At 36.0% G+C, this 18,025-nt stretch overlaps 1 protein-coding gene across 5 annotated transcripts in view; it reads left to right on the top strand.

The window, feature by feature from the left end:
- Positions 1-4,849: 4,849 nt before the first annotated feature.
- Positions 4,850-18,025, top strand: part of LOC126946535 (endogenous retrovirus group K member 25 Env polyprotein-like) — a 162,774-nt gene continuing 149,598 nt past the window's right edge. For 4 of the 5 annotated variants that reach the window (XM_050776969.1, XM_050776968.1, XM_050776972.1 and 1 more), the window contains exon 1: positions 4,867-5,113. The gene's annotated coding sequence lies outside the window, so the exon portion shown is untranslated. Of the gene's footprint in view, positions 5,114-18,025 lie in introns of all 5 variants that reach the window. The other variant, XM_050776970.1, reaches the window with a different exon arrangement.

The following is an 18,025-nucleotide window of genomic DNA, read 5'->3' as shown; positions in this document are numbered from 1 at the left end:
TGCTTGGGTTCAGCTAGTGTAATGATAGAGCTCTCCTTGAATGTGAGGAGCTAAAAAAACAAACAAACCCCCACCACCAATCTTTGTAGATTAGCTCTGTGCCTGGGCACTTCTTTAACACTTAGCCAGGTTTGCACTTAGCCCAGGGATCAGCCCAGTGTGAAAGCTTCTCTGGTGTTTTCTGCATATGTCTCTTGCCTGGGACATGAGCATAGTCTTCTAAGTTACTCGTAGATGTTATTGTTTTCAAATATTTTACAAAGAAACTCTTCCTAGGTTTTGTTTTCAGGCTGTAGATGATATAGTGCATGTCTCAGCTATAATCTTTGTTTCAGGAGCCTTTGGGTTCAGCTGGTGGTGTTTTAAGCATTGCCCACTGCTTTTCTGGCCTGAGTTCCAGGTTAGTAAAGGCAAAGATGAACACCTTGTTTTAATCCTTAAGTAGCCTCCAGACAAGTGAGAACAAAACAGTTTTCAAACGAAGTATTTACTGCTCCTTCTGGAACCAGGGATCAGGGTCTTAGTCTGGGCATGTGGACTTCCCTCTTCAGGACTGCTACTGTGCCACGGAAGAAGGTGGAAAGAGCAAGTAAAAATGCCACAAATCTTCCTGTCACTTTGATTTTTATCATTTTTACTTCAGCATTTACTTGGTGGCTGTAAAACTTTGACTATTTCCCAGAGTTTTTACAAAGTTGGTTCTGACAGTTCCTAATTATTTTTCAGTGATTTTGCGGGCAGATACAAACTTAAAGCTACTCTACCATTTTGCTGATGTGATTCTTCTACAGTAGAGGTTTTTAATAACTTTTGTCTTAAAAAATATGTAGTATGTGGATCTACAACCATCTGATCTTTGACAAACCTAACAAAAATAAGCAATGGGAAAAGGATTCCCTATTTAATAAATGGTGCTGGGAAAACTGATTAGCTATATGCAGAAAACTGAAACTGGGCCCCTTCCTTACAACTTATATGAAAACAAACTCAAGATGGCTTAAAGACTTAAACATAAAACCTAAAATCATAAAAACCCTAGAAGAAAACCTAGGCAATACCATTCAGAACATAGGCATGGGAAAAGAGTTATAACTAAAACCCCAAAAGCAATAGCAACAGAAGTCAAAGTTGACAAATGGGATATAATTAAACCAAAGAGCTTCTGCACAGGAAAAGAAACTATCATCAGAGTGAACAGGCAACCTATAGAATGGGAGAAAATTTTTGCAATCTATCCATCTAACAAAGGGCTAATATCCACAATCGACAAAGAACTTAAACAAATTTACAAGAAAAAAACAACCCCATCAAAAAGTAGGCAAAGGATATGAACAGGCACTTCTCAAAAGAAGGCATTTATGCAGCCAACAAACATATGAAAAAAAAGCTCATCGTAGCTGGTCATTAGAGAAATGCAAATCAAAACCACAATGAGATACCATCTCATGCCAGTTAGAATGGTGATCATTAAAAAGTCAGGAAACAACAGATGCTGGAGAGCATGTGGAGAAATAGAAACACTTTTACACTGTTAGTGGGAGTGTAAATTAGTTCAACCACTGTGGAAGACAGTGTGGGGATTCCTCAAGAATCTAGAACCAGAAACACCATTCGACCCAGCAATCCCATTACTGGGTATATAATCCATTCTACTATAAAGACACAGGTATACATATATTTATTGTAGCACTATTTACCATAGCAAAGACTTGGAACCAACCCAAATGCTCATCAATGATAGACCGGATAAATAAAATGTGGCACATATACACCACAGAATACTATGTAGCCATAAAAGGATGAGTTCATGTCCTTTGCAGGAACACTGATGAAGCTGGAAGCCATCATTCCCAGCAAACTAACACGGGAACAGAAAACCAAACACCGCATGTTCTCACTCATAAGTGGGAGTTGAACAATGAGAACACATGGACACAGGGAAGGGAACATCAGACACCAGGGCCTGCCAGGGGGTGGGGGCAAATGGGAGGGAGAGCATTAGGACAAATACCTAACGCATGTGGGGCTTAAAACCTAGATGACAGGTTGATAGGTTCAGCAAACCACCATGGCACATGTATACCTATGTAACAAACCTGCACATTCTGCACACGTATCCCATAACTTAAAGTAAAATTTAAAAAAAATTAAATCTACAAAACTATTACAATCCCAATTCTTTTGTTAGATCTAGCTTAAAAATGAAGTATGTGGATACATTACTTTTTTCTGGTTTTAATTTTTATCTGATTACTAGCTTAGTGAATCTTTCATACGTCTTTCAGAAGGGGGATAATTATCTTCCCTCGACCTTCTGGTTATCAGTCACACATGGATAGCTATCTAGGTATAATAGGCAAATATTCTGCTTTAGGACCACCTCACCCTACATGGTACCTACTTATTGTAGAAATGATTACACCGCCAAGAAATCAGGTCGGTCAAGTCCTTAGTTAACACCTACTACATGCCTTAGTGACTGCCTTGGGGCCTTTCTTTGCAGAAACCATTATAGGTTTAAACAAACTTGGGATTGTTTTACAAATTGTTAAACTTAACAGTGGTAACTTTTTCATTATGTTAATATTAGATGTGTTTCTCACTGAAAATTTTGATGGCTAAGGTTTTGCAAATTAATCTTGTATATAAAACAACATGAGGTAGAGAATAATTTAGTAATTCTAGGGTATTTTAGGTGATTAGTCATTTTTATCACTTTTGGAACAAAACTCACGAAAATGATTTTTAAAATGACTGATTTGCAGTTTATGAATTTGGGCTGAATTGGTTTGAGCAGAATCTTGCAAAGTTTTAAATAAATATCATCTAAACCCAATCATCTAGAAAGCCAAATCAATTGTGTAAACTTGCCTGTACTCTGTACAGATCAGAATACAGATTAATTAGAATGCCATAAAAATACTCAAAATAATATGTGACAGTCTGAGGATAATTCATCTATGGTTGGTGTGATGATTCCACGGTAACAGAGACCTAAAATCGTTTTATGTTGTTGCTCGAATGTCTAATTTAAGTACTGAACCCTGTCATTGTACTATAAATGTAGCCATAGAGTGTGTAAATGTAACATATATCAATGAGTGTGTTTGTGTTCCAATAAAACTTTATTTTTGAAAATTGAAATTTAAGTTTTATATAATTTGTACATGTCATGAAATATTTGTTTCTTAATTTTTTTAACCACTTATATATGTAAAAATAATTATTTGCTCTCTGATCAAACAAAAACAGACAGTAGACAAGCTTTGGCCCTTGAGTTGTAGTTCACTGGCCCCAGCTCCAACTCTAGTAGCTCAGGTTATCATTTCCCTATCTTAGTTAGGCTGGATTACACTTTATGTTGTAAGCATACTTGTTCTAGATTTCTGAGGGGCTTACCCTTGTTTTCCAAGGACATTACGATCTTATCAGCTTCACAACACCATCATTGGACAAGATTTTCTTATTTGAAATACCTTGATGAAGTCTCAAGCAGTGGTCATGTATTTTACGTACTTCAGACTGAGACAGTAGTTTCGTGTGGGTTTACCTTTTAATTCTCCAATATTTTTTGTCTCTTATTACTAGTTTCAATCAATATTTATATAGTACTTATGTGCCAGTCATTGTTGTAAGTTTATTTAATATGTTACTTTCTCACAACAAACCTATGAAATTAGTACTATTATCTCTATTTTACCTATGGGGAAACTGAGGCACAGAAGGCTTAAATAACTTGAGCTAATAACGCAGATAATAGATAGCAGAGCTAGGATCCAAATCTAGGCTGCGTGGATCCAGAGTCAGAGTCCACTTTGCCTTTCAAAACAACCTTGGTGTGTTGTTTTCTTAAATAAGAAATGTAGGAATGTTTCTCTCCAAACCCTGAAATATTATGTCAGCCACACAAGACACCTCCTTCTTGTACAGCTAAATTAGTATCACCAGTGTTCTTGGAGACCTAGGATTCCTGATTGAGGGATTCCTATGCTGCAATGTCTGTGTCCCATATTGTATTTATTTATCAAACAGATCTTCTCATTGCCAGACATTGTTTTAAATGCCTTATACACATTGACTTGCTTAATTTAATCTTTACAACAAGCAATTAACAGATGAAAAAGGTCGCATAACTTTGTAAAGGGCAGAGCCAGATTCCAACCAAGTTAACGTCTTCGATCGCTATTCTTAATCTTTCTGCAGGGTCTGAGTCTCTTTATTTCTTATCGGCATGGGTTTCTCTGTTTCTTGCTTCAGGGACTTTATGATTGGTCACAAGAAATTCTTGACCTTGGTTGGTTTTGACATGGCTGCAACATGCTCTGTCTTTCTGACAGGAATGCATAGCAGAATATCAGGTTCTCCTCAGCCCTGTGACAATCATAGAGCACATACGGCATAGATTTTGTTTTAAAAAATCTATTTTGGTGTGTGTATTCTTCTTGTTTAAAGTCTGAATTGATATTTGCACACTGCTATAACCTCTCTCATGAAGCATTACCTATTTTCAAAGCTACATAAGGTGCTGTTGTAATCATACTGTTTTGTTGTATACATAATCTCTCTTTAATTAGTCATCATTATTTATTTTCCTTTTGTTAGTTTAATTATAAAAACAACGCATACTCATTTTAAGAATCCTAATAATACAGATCTGTGTGCTGTTGGTGGTGAAAAGTCTCCAGTTTCTTTCATCCCTTTTCTTTATAATTTCCAGCATAATGTCATAGAAATAGATGAAACTCTCAGCGGGCTTATTCTGCATTCACTGACCATGGTGGTTTGAGGGTTAACTTTAAGAAGCACTCTGTCCTTTTCAGCTGACTGCTACATCCGGGAGAAAAGCGCTATTGCCTGGGAAACTAAGTCACGTGAGAACCTGAGGCCTCTAGGTGCCGGAACCTGACCTGAGCTGGGGCCTGTGCTTCCAGTGGGTGGTGGGGGGCCTGGTGTGCTGGCATCAGGTAAGCGGACTGCCTCGGCAAAGGCTTAAGGACAAGAGACCGGCAGCCTGAACTGGCTGGGGCATCCGGAAGGCTTAGATCTTGTGGCCAAGAGTTCAGACCGTGGCGAAGTGGAGAGTGACATGCAGTTTAATGGCGGTGACTGCGTGGTAAGTTGTATTTGAATACCTGGCTGGAGACAAGAAGTGGGGATGAGCTAGGACTCATCCTCCCTTTATTGAATAATTTGCCTTTTTCCAGAGGGAAGGAAGCCAGACCAGCTAGCAGGACGCCAGGGGTGCAGGGGTGGGAGTGCGGGAATGAGAATAGGTGTCTGGAACAGGACAGAGGGGGAGGGGAACCCTGAGACGCAAATTCTGTTTCCTTACATGGCTTTTTCTTCTCGTTTTTCTCCTTCTCTCTCACCCTCTATTTCCCCATTATTCTTGTTCTTTCTTTTCCTGGTTACGCATTTTTATTCCTCCAGAGCCTTAATTCGAATGTAAACATTTTGGCGCCTGATCCAGTTCTCTCTTAACTTTCCTGGTATTTGTGATTTCGTGTTTGGTAACATAATAGGACGACTATAGTTAACGATAATTTATTATATATTTCAAAATAACTAAAAACCGAAATTGAGATGATTCTAACACAAAGAAATGATAAATGCTTGAGATGATGGATATAACAACTATGATTTGATTATTACACATTGTATGTTATAATCAAAATATCGCATGTACCCCATAAATATGTACAACTATTATGTATCCATAATAATTAAAACTTCAAAAACGTTAACCAAATGGCAAAAAATCAGAAGTTATTCAAGTATGGTGAGTAAACGTTTAAAAAGTGACAGCTTCACTAATAAATGCACATGAAAAAACGGAATAGCAGATTATGATTGACAACGGAATAAAAAGATTGTTTATGCCCTGTGTTGTGCAGAGTTTGGGGACACTGGCACTCAATTACAGTATTGGTAAGTGTGTAAATTAGTATAATCATTTATTGTTGGGCTATTTGGCATATGTAACAAAGTTGAAAACCTCTTAGTCTTTGACCTAGAAATTCTACCCTCAGGAAATTTTTTTCAACGGTTACTACTGAAAATACACACATGCATGCACATACATATATAATGTGTTAATTGCAGCATTCTTTGTAATAGCACACTTTGGAAATAATCTAAGTGCTCATCAATAGTGAACTGGTAAAATAAATTGTGGTATAACAATATGATTGGATAGAATACAGACCTTTTAAATGGCACTGATTTGGTGCCTGCGAAATAAGTTACAAAATAGGTTTTCTAGTAGTAGTCATAATATTATCAAATGTTTCTTTACAATATGTGTGAACACATACTTCTACATGAACAGAAAAAATACTGTAAGAAATTATGAACAAAACAACTAGCAATGAAAATCTCTGGGTAGTGGAATTGTAGCATTTGTTTTTCCTCCCCTCTTCTGCTTTCCTTCTCAACGTCCTTCCCCAACTTTCTCTCTTTCTTTTTTTCTTAAAGATCCATGTACATTTATTTCAACATTAATTTTTATACTCCAAATACCATTTACTTTCTTTTTTAAGGTATTACATATTAAGCAATACACAAGATTGTAAAGAAAAATTCAACCAATACCATTGTTGCCTTAGCTCAGTTTAACAAGTAAAAATTTGATCAATACAGCTGAGATCTTCTGTGTAACCTTCCTTAATTTCATTACTCCAATCATGAATTTGGTGTTTATTTTTTTATGAATAATTTTTTAATTTTTTTACCACATGTACATTTATATCTCAGAAATATATAGTATTATTTTACTTCCTTTAAAGTCTAATATAAATGGTATACTGTATATATTCTTCTCAACTTGTTTTTAGTCAAAATATGGTTGTGAGCTTTATGTTGATAACTTTTATTAACAGTTAATTTATTTTCCCTACTGTATTGTTTCTAATGTATACCTCTACCACAATTTATTTTTCCATTTTATGAATGACCACTTTGGTTATTTCAGTTTTTAGTACGTGTATTTATGTTAATGGACATTGTAATACATTTCCTTGCTCTATGAATTAAATGATGGATTACTTTGGAAAAGTTATTTCACTTTTTTTTTGAGACAACGTCTCACTCTGTCACCCAGGCTGAAGTGCAGTGGCACAATCTCTGCTCACTTCAACCTCTGCCTCCCAGACTCAAGCAGTCCTCTCACTTCAGCCTCCTGAGTAGCTGGGACTACAGGCACCTGCCACCATGCCTGACTAATTTTTGTATGTTTTTGTTGAGACGGGGTTTCACCATGTTGCCAAGGCTGATCTCAAAATTCTGAGCTCAAGTGATCCACCTGCCTCGGCCTCCTAAAGTGCTGTATGACAGGTGTGAGCCACTATGCCAGACCTAGCAATACTTCTATTTTATCAGTTGTAAAATGGGAATAATGGCTACCTAATTCTCAGGATATTGTGAGGCATGAATGAAGAAGCTGTGTAAAGAGTTTGAAATAAATTAACTTTCAATGATTGCACTCCTTTCCCATCTTCCTGTCATAAAAGAGATGACTTTGGCCTAAACCGAAAAGCATAACTAGCATACATATTTTTAATTTTTTAATTTTATGTATACATAATAGTCGTATGTGTTCATGAGGTAAATGTGATATTTTGATACAAGCATGAATTGAATAATGATCAAATCTGGGTAACTGGGATACCCATCACCTCAATCAACTATTATTTCTTTGTATTAGGAGCATTCCAATCTATTCTTCTGCTTATTTTGAAATGTACAATAAATTGTTGTTAACTATAATGGCCCAATTGTACTACTGAACACTAGACTAGATCTTCCTTCTATCTAACTGTATTTTTGTTCCCATTAACCACCTGTCTTTATCTCCACCTACCCAACTAAAATTCCCAGCCTTTGGTAACCACCATTCTATTCATTACCTCCATAAGGTGAATATTTTAGTTTCCATATATGAGTGAGAACATGTGACATTTGTCTCTGTTTGCCTGGCTTATTTCACTTAGCATAATTTCCTCCAGTTCCAGATATGCTATTGTAAATGACAGGATTCAATTATTTTTTGTGGTTCAATAATATTTCATTGTGTATATATGCCATATTTTCTATATCCATTCATCCACTGATGAGCACCTAGGTTGATTACATATCTTTGGTATTATAAATAGTGCTGCAATAAACCTGGGAGTGCAACTATCTGTTCAATAGCTAGCATAGAGATCTTTTGAAAAAGTACAGGCAAGAAATAGCCTGTACCCAATGATGTTATTTATGGGCTTTATTGTTTTGTGCAGTGAGTTGTGGTATTAGAAGAAGCTTATCTAGTTTACTACATATATTGTTTAGTTTTCTGAACCCTTACTTTACCTTCCATGTTAGCATCAGAGAAGATATATTTCCAAAATTACAAGATACCACAGAACTAAGATAATGAAGGAACTATTGTGTACAATCTTTCAGTGGGTGTTAGGTGATCTGATTCCCATTACTATCCCATAGCATCTTGGGTAAATTATTTCACCTCTGATCAATGATTGGTATCATTGTAGTTGCTAAGGTTCTGTTTTGTTGATGTCTTAGTTTGTTTGGGCTGCTATAATTAAATACCACAAACTGAATGACTTATAAGGAACAGAAATTTATTTTTCACAGTTCTGGAGGTTGGGAAGTCCAAGATCAAGGTAGTGGCAGATTTGGTGTCAGGTAGAGGAAGTTCTAATTAGCTCTCAGAATCAAAGGAGTGAATACCCAAGCAGGAATAGGGCCCTTCTTTGTTTAAGCATGTTAGCAGCAATAATTTTCTACATTTTCTTTCTAAAGTGCTGCTATTAACATGATTTCTCTCTTTGTGTCTCCAAGTTTTAAATTTCTAGTGAAGAGATTCTGATTGCCTAGCTTGAGTCACAGGTGGCTGTGAAGGCAGGTTAAATAACGTAGACATAACCAGTAGGTAATCCTTATGAGCCAGGAAGCCATCCTAATTGTTGTCTAGCAGCATCTACTGTTCTACTCACCATTTTTTGAGATGAATATATGTCAATTTTATTACCAGATGAAATATAATAATAAATTATTTCTGAAGTAGCGTATATGTGGTGGCACACATACGAAATGTTTTTCTTCATTTCTTTCCTCATCTTAAAAATACATCTTTAAGGTACATAATAAACTATCTAAAAAATTTTTAGGTTGCCAGTCACAAGGTGCCTTTTAGTAAGGTACACAATACCTTCTATGAAATATTTTTGCCAGAAAAGTTCACTCAAATCTGATCAAGCCTCTAAATTTAATAATTTATGGGAAATGCAAAGCACAGAATTACATGACAAATGACATCATTGAATGCAGTCAGAAAAATCCAGCCTGTGGGAAACTCTGCAATGCAGATACGGGTTTTTAAAACAAATACATTTAAATAAAAAAAAGACAGACAGGAATTGGAGTAGTCCAGAACACCTACAGATTAAAAAAGAATTAAGAAACATATCAACCACTTGCAATGTATAGAGCTTATCTTGATCCTGATTTAAGCAAGCATATTGTTAAAGACAGATAAGACATTGCTAGTACCAATGCAAGCTAGTATAATGCTTTTGAAAACATTGCTTCTAGGTCCTCTCAGAGAACAAAACTAGGAAATATATGCATGTATACACCCATGCAAATATCCACATCTACATTTATTTTTACATGTATCCTCTCTATACCTAACAAATGATACGGCTTTATCGTTTGGCTTACCAATCCCATTTCTAGAAGTTTTCCCTGTAGATATACTTTCAACAATACAATACAACAGTGAATATGCACAGTGAATATGCAACATTATTTATATTTGCAAAATGTTGAAAACAACATAAATACCCATATACACTGTGACACATTCGTACAGTGTGGTAGCATGAAGCTGTAAAAAAGAAAATGGAAGATCATTATGAGCTAATATGGAGTAATTTCTGGAATATATCATAAATTAAAAGTGTTAAAGGCAAAAGAATATCTGTAATATGTTACCCTTCATGTGATGAAGGAGGTGTAAAATATACATATATATCTGCTTAATTGTGCAAAAGAAATACAGGAAGCCAGAGACTTAATGAGAGGCTACCAGTAGTTAGTGTGTATGGGATGCAAAGAATGAGAGAATGAGAAGGGGATGGTAGAAATGAGGGGGAGCAACAGTTCTGTGAATATACTTTTTTGTGTAGCCGTAACACTTAGAGCCATGAGACTGTTTCACATACCCTCCAAAAATAAATAATTAAAATTAACCATGATTTTGCAAGAAACAAAAGTTCAATGCAATTCATTACAAGTGAACCTAGCTATATTACAAATGAGTAATATAACCACACTGAAGGGAGTGGGGAAGAAAAAAAGTAAGCTAACCTAAGTAACTATGGAAAGTACTATTAAAAATGCATACTGTAAGGCTAAAGAAAAAAATAAATGTACACAGCAGTTGTACTCTAGTGAAGAAAGTTGTTTTTTACAATGGTGTGTGTTAACAATTTTATAATTACTTAATGGGTATATTAGGACTGAACAAATGTTGTGAGTAATAAGAGGTTTCATAAAAGGAGTTACAAACAAGGGAAAGGGAGAAGGCTGAAATGAACTATGTGAATTAGAATCAGAGATATCAGTATAAATGTGTGTATGTATGTATATGATGTATATATGTATATATAAATATAAATGTAAGAACATTATCAATATGTAAATATGTATATATTAATATATACACACGTGCACACATAAGGATAGATACAGAAATAAATGTAGATGTGGATATTTGTGTGGGTGTATACATACATATATTTCCTAGCTTTGTTAACTGAGAGGACCTAGAAACAATGACAAAACATTAGCTGTGATCATACTTAATGCCTGGATTGTGGTTTCTAAATTTTTTTTACAATAAAAATAATTAGGGCTTTTTGGAGTCACAGTTGATTTCAAGCCTGGGGCAGGGAACAAAACAAGAGTAGCCAGAAACATCTTATGTTGCCAAAACATGAGGAAGGATCAATAAATGATGGGGGCATGTTGAAAAGACAGAGACAAAGCTTGAAGGAGCTCCCAGTCAACAAATCTGTGATAATTTGAACAAAAAAGTAAATAGTAATAGTCTTGGATTATAATATAATAGATACCCATAAATCTAGAGTCATATAAATAAATAAATGAATAATAAAGTTAAGATTTGGGAAACAGCTCTTCTTGCAGATGAATTTCAATTAAAATGTACAAAAGTGGCCGGGCGCAGTGGCTCACGCCTGTAATCCCAGCACTTTGGGAGGCCGAGGCGGGTGGATCACGAGGTCAGGAGATCGAGACCATCCTGGCTAACACGGTGAAACCCCGTCTCTACTAAAAACACAAAAAATTAGCCGGGTGTGGCGGTGGGCGCCTGTAGTCCCAGCTACTTGGGAGGCTGAGGCAGGAGAATGGCGTGAACCCGGGAGGCGGAGCTTGCAGTGAGCCAAGATCATGCCACTGCACTCCAGCCTGGGCGACAGAGCGAGACTCCGTCTCAAAAAAAAAAAAAAAAAAAAAAAAAAAATGCACAAAAGTGATGGAAATAGCTACCATTAAGCACAAACCACAGCAACATTTTTTACAGACAAGAATCATCAATGGATGCTAAAATTAGTGGGTGGAAAGATGAGACATAGGGTATCTGTGTAATCTCAGACTGTCTCCCCACAAGATACGTATTAATTGCAAGGAAAATATAGTAACTTTACAATGGAGAAACCTGGCAGAAACCACTTTAAACCAAATTATTAAAGTCATCGTCACCAGTCACCAATAAAAGACATGTGAACCTTGTGCGCCTTCTGATACTATGCACCGAGAAGGAAATAACATCACCTCCATGGTGTTCTTGCCAAAATTAACTCATGAGGCAACACCACTGTTTATTTATTTTTACAAAGACATTGTGAAAATAACTACTTGGTATACCATACTACTTTAGAGTGTCAAGGTCATGAAAGATATAGAAAGACTGAGGGGCTGTCATTGACTGGAGGAGACTAAGGAGGTATGACAGCTGAAAGCAATATGGGATCCCGGTTTGCAATTGAACCATAGAAAGGAAATCAGTGGGAAAACTGCTGAAATTCTAATAAGATTTGTAGATCAGTTAATAGTACTGTTTCAATGTTAATTTCCTGATTTAAATAGTATTTTAAATTATGATCCTACAGATAATATTAGGAGAAGCAGAAAAGAGTATTCAAGAAAGTTCTGCACTTTTTTACAAATTTTTTGTAATTTTCACCTAAGACAAATTTTCTCAATATTGACAGATTAAAAAATGAGACAATTGGGAATATCTGAACACTGGATATGTTATGATATTAAATAATTATTAAATTTTACCTGAGGTAATAGGATCATGGTTTTTAAAATAATTGTCTTTAGAGATTAATTCAGAAATATTTACATATGGTATAATATGAAGCATGGAATTTGCTTGGAAATAAGAAGTGTTGGCTAATGGGTCCAGGAATAGATGAATTAATAATTGTTGAAGCTCAGTAATGGGTATATGGGGGAGTTCATGAATATTATTCTCTCTAGTTTTGTATGAGTTCAAGACTTCCTACAATATGTTGAAAAACTAATTCAATGTAGAAAACTGGAAAATTGCAGAAGAATAAAACTAAAAACCATCTGTAAATCATCCAGGTATTTATAATCAGTGTTACATTTTGATGTGTGTGGTGTATGCATGGGGGATTGGTGCTCAAAATTTGTTCTACCTTCTTACTATAACTTCATGCACTTCAGGAAAAGGAGTTAAAAGTACAAACTCAAGTCAGATTCCCTGGGTGAGTGTCCCATTATTGTCATTTACTAAATGTCTGTTGTTGAATAGTTCTCTGAATCTTAAGTTCTCTGAATCTCAGTTTCCTCATTTATGAAATGAGAGCAATACTGTATGCTGCCACAACCAGTAAATAGAGGTTGAATATCCCTTATCTGAAATGCTTGGGACAAGAAGTGTTTGTATTTTAGATTATTTTTTCCGAATTTTGGAATATTTGCATTATACTTACCAATTCAGCACCCCAATCCAAAAATCTCAAAAGATTTGAATCTTAGAATTGAGGAAATATGGCAGTGCCAACCTCACAGGCTTTTTTGTGACAAGTAAATAAGTTTATAATTGCAAAGTACCAGATGTGGGTATTCAGTAAATATTAGTTACCATTATCATCGTCATTACCATCATCATTACCATCATCATCATCATAAATATGCTACTTAATAGTGCTCATGAAGGCATCTCTGCATATTTGTCCCTTTCAAGCAAGGAAACCAAATTATCTGGACCTCATTGAGGATTTAACAGTCATTACTTCTGGGAGATAGATTTTTTTTAAATTATACTTTAAGTTCTAGGGTACATGTGCACAACGTGCAGGTTTGTTACATAGGTATACATGTGCCATGTTGGTGTGCTGTACCCATTAACTCGTCATTTACATTAGGTATATCTCCTAATGCTATCCCTTCCCCTCCCCCCTCCCCACAATAGGCCCCAGTGTGTGATGTTCCCCTTCCTGTGTCCAGGTGATCTCATTGTTCAATTCCCACCTATGAGTGAGAACATGCGGTGTTTGGTTTTCTGTTCGGGCGATAGTTTGCTGAGAATGATGGTTTCCAGCTGCATCTATGTCCCTACAAAGGACATGAACTCATCCTTTTTTAGGGACATTTTTATAATATTCTACATTAATAATGTATAAGAATGTTCATTGCAGCATGGTTGGTAGAAGCTAAAATGTTTGACATAGCCTAAGTGCCCATCAACAGGAAATGGTCAAATACATTGTTGAGGTATTCCCACTGCAATACTATACAATGTTGCAAGAGAATGAGGGAGGAGTAGTACTAGTGTAGTGACATGGAAAGATGTCTGTTATATCGACTAGTAAAGAAAGCAAATCATAGAACCAAATGATAGCACTCAAGTAGGAAAAAGCTTATTTATTTGTGTATTTGCAGACAGATAGATAAATGTGTTCCAAACGTTTAAAAGTGGTTGCCTCTGAGGGATAGGATTCATATCAGAGGAAGTTGAAATGAGACTTTCACATTTTCCCCTTGTATATCTAGGTATGATTTGATTTTTATACTACGTATTATTTTGTATTTAAAATACAATTTTTAAAAGTTGGGCAAGACATTTTTTAAGAGTATGTAAATGTACTCACTAAATTTCCTTCTAAGTAAGTTTTGTTCTTTTAGCGTCTTATTATAGGCATGTACCATGAAACTTAACAATGAAAGAATAAAGTGTAAAACTGTATTTTTGTCCAGGCTACCTTTACAAATTGTGAAGTCCTTGTAGCCAGCACATTTTTGTCAGTCTTCATAGCTATTAGGCCTGTTCATAATGGTACAAGCATACTATTAACATAGCAACATATTGCTATCATAATAACCTTTTAATTCCATTTGTCTCAAAGTAAGATTTGATAAAGGATGTCATAAAAATTAGTCTTTCACATTAAAGTGGAAAAACAAAATTCATTTCCAGTTATAGGGAATTAGGACAATTTATAAGTTACATATGTCCCACAGAATAGATTTTTAAAAGTCTTTTCAAATAATTCATTGTGAAATTTGAGCTCCCTATATTCTGTTTCCCTCAAGTTGATAACTCCCATATACCTCACAAGCATATACCTCAAAAGTGTAGTTTGTACCATCAGAGAATACTCTAAACAACTCTATGCAAATAAACTAGAAAATCTAGAAGAAATTGATAAATTCCTGTATACCTACACCCTCCCAACACTAAACCAGGAAGAAGTCGAATCCCTGAATACACCAAATCAAGTTCTGAAATTCAGGCAGTAATTAATAGCCTACCACCCAAAAAACAACCCAGGACCAGATGGAATTACAGGTGAATTCTAGCAGAGGTAAAAAGAGGAGCTGGTACCATTCCTTCTGAAACTATTCCAGGCAATAGAAAAAGAGGGACTCCTCATGAACTCATTTTATGAGGCCAGCATCATCCTGATACCAAAACCTGGCAGAGACACAACAAAAAAAGAAAATTTCAGGTCAATATCCCTGATGAACATCAATGCGAAATTCTTAATAAAATACTGGCAAACTGAATCCAACAGCACATCAAAAAGCTTATCCACCACGAGCAGGTTGGCTTCATCCCTAGGACGCAAGGCTGGTCCAACATATGCAAATCAATAAACTTAATCACATAAACAGAACAAATGACAATAACCACATGATTATCTCAACAGACGCAGAACAGGCCTTCAAGAAGTATTAACATCCTTCATGCTAAAAACTCTCGATAAACTAGGTATTGATGGAACGTATCTCAAAATAATAACAGCTATTTGTGTCAAACCCACAGCCAATATCATAGTGAATGGGCAAAAGCTGGAAGCATTCCCTTTGAAAACTGGTACTAGACAAGGATCGCCTCTCTCACCTATTCAACCTAGTATTGGAAGTTCTGGCCAGGGCAATCAGGCAAGAGAAAGAAATAAAGGGTATTCAAATAGGAAGAGAGGAAGTCAAATTGTCTCTGTTTGCAGATGACATGATTGTATATTTAGAAAACCCCATCATCTCAGCCCAAATCTCCTTAAGCTGATAAGCAACTTCAACAAATTCTCAGGATACAAAATCAGTGTACAAAAATCACAGGCATTCCTATATACCAATAATAAACAGAGAGACAAATTATGAGTGAACTCCCATTCACAATTGCTACAAAGAGAATAAAATATCTAGGAATACAACTTAGAAGGGGTGTGAAGGACCTCTTAAAGGAGAACTACGAACCACTGCTCAAGGAACTAAGAGAGGACACAAACAAATGGAAAAATATTGCATGCTCATGGATAGGAAAAATCAATATCATGAAAATGGCCATGCTGCTCAAAGTAATTTATAGATTCACTGCTATCCCCATCAAGCTACCAATGACTTTCTTCACAGAATTAGAAAAACCTACTTTAAATTTCATAGGAAACCAAAAAAGGAGCCTGTATAGACAAGACAATCCCAAACAAAAAGAACAAAGCTGGAGGCATCACACTACCTGACTTCAAAATATACTACAAGGCTACAGCAACCAAAACAGCATGGTACTGGTACCAAAACAGATACATAGATGAATGGAAAAGAACAGAGGCCTCAGAAATAACATCACTCATCTGCAACTATCTGATCTTGACAAACCTGACAAAAGCAATGGGGAAAGGGTTCTCAATTTAATGAATGGTGTTGGGAAAACTGGCTAGCCATATGCAGAAAACTGAAACTGGACACCTTCCTTACACCTTATACAAAAATAAACTCAAGAAGGATTAAAGACTTAAACGTAAGACCTAAAACCATGAAAACCCCAGAAAACCTAGGCAATACCATTCAGGACATAGCATGGGCAAATACTTCATGACTAAAACACCAAAAGCAATGGCATCAAAACCCAGAATTGACAAATGGGATCTAATTAAACTAAAGCGCTTATGCACAGAAGATATCATCAGAGTGAACAGGCAACCTACAGACTGGCAGAAAAGTTTTGCAATCTATCCATCTGACAAAGGGCTAACATACAGAATCTACAAGGAACTTAAACAAATTTACAAGAAAAAAACAAACCCATCAAAAAGTGGGCAAAAGGTATGAACAGATACTTCTCAAAAGAAGACATTTATGCAGCCAATAAACATATGAAAAAAAGCTCATCATCACTGGTCATCAGAGAAATGCAAATCAAAACCACAATGAGATACTCTCTCACGCCATTTGGAATGGTGATCATTAAAAAGTCAGGAAAAAACAGATGCTGGAGAGTATGTGGAGAAATAGAAACACTTTTCCACTGTTGGTGGGAGTGTAAATTAGTTCAACCACTGTGGAAGACAGTGTGGTGATTCCTCAAGGATCTACAACCAGAAATACCATTTGACCTAGCAATCGCGTTACTGGGTATATAACCAAAGGATTATATATCATTATCCTATAAAGACACATGAACATGTATGTCTATTGCAGCACTATTCACAATAGCAAAGACTTGGAATCAACCCAAATGCCCATCAAAGATAGACTGGATGAAGAAAATGTGGCACATATACACCATGGCATACTATACAGACATTTAAAAGGATGAGTTCATGTCCTTTGCAGGGACATTGATGAAGCTGGAAACCATCATTGTCAGCAAGCTAATACAGAAACAGAAGACCAAACACTGCATATTCTCATTCATAAGTGGGAGTTTAACAATGGGAACGCATGGACACAGGGAGGGGAACATCACACACAGGGGCTGTCAGGGAGTTGGGGGTTAGGGAAGGTATAGTATTAGGAGAAATACCTAATGCAGATGACAGGTTTATGGGTGCAACAAACCACCATGGCACATGCATACCTATGTAACAAACCTGGATCTGCACATGTATCTGCACATGTATCCCAGAACTTAAAGTATAATTTTTAAAAAGTGTAGTTTAGTAACAAGTCTTTTCCTAGTGATCTGAACCTGAAATGTGACTTTACAATCCCCCTCAGGCCCCATACATCAAGCAGAGAATTTTAATTTTAAATCTAAACTTGAACAGTCTGGAATTTCTTTCAGTTCTCAACATAAATGTAATGTATAGTTTCTAAATATATTCTAAAACAGGTGTTACCATGATTAATATTATGGTATTATTAGTTTTTGTTATTTTGTGCTTTGAGAACAAACAGCCCTAAAAGCTCAGTGACTTACAACAACAAAGATTTGCTTCTTTTACACATTACTTGTTAGCTCTGGAGGTGTTCCCTATATCATTTTTGTTCCAGGATCTAGTTTGGAGGAGCCCCCCCAATCTGAGACAAACTATTTGTAGAATGAAAAGAAGAATGATGGACTCATGCAATGCCTCTTAAAACATAAACATGACATATGTCAATATCAAGCTTGACATCCACAGCGCAAGAATCTATAATCCTCTTATGGGGAGAAGTAACAAATAATTGGGAACATTAA

Source organism: Macaca thibetana, chromosome X, assembly GCF_024542745.1.
Source record: "Macaca thibetana thibetana isolate TM-01 chromosome X, ASM2454274v1, whole genome shotgun sequence".
NCBI classification, from domain to species: Eukaryota; Metazoa; Chordata; class Mammalia; order Primates; family Cercopithecidae; genus Macaca; species Macaca thibetana.
This window is presented reverse-complemented; position numbering and strand designations above follow the sequence as displayed.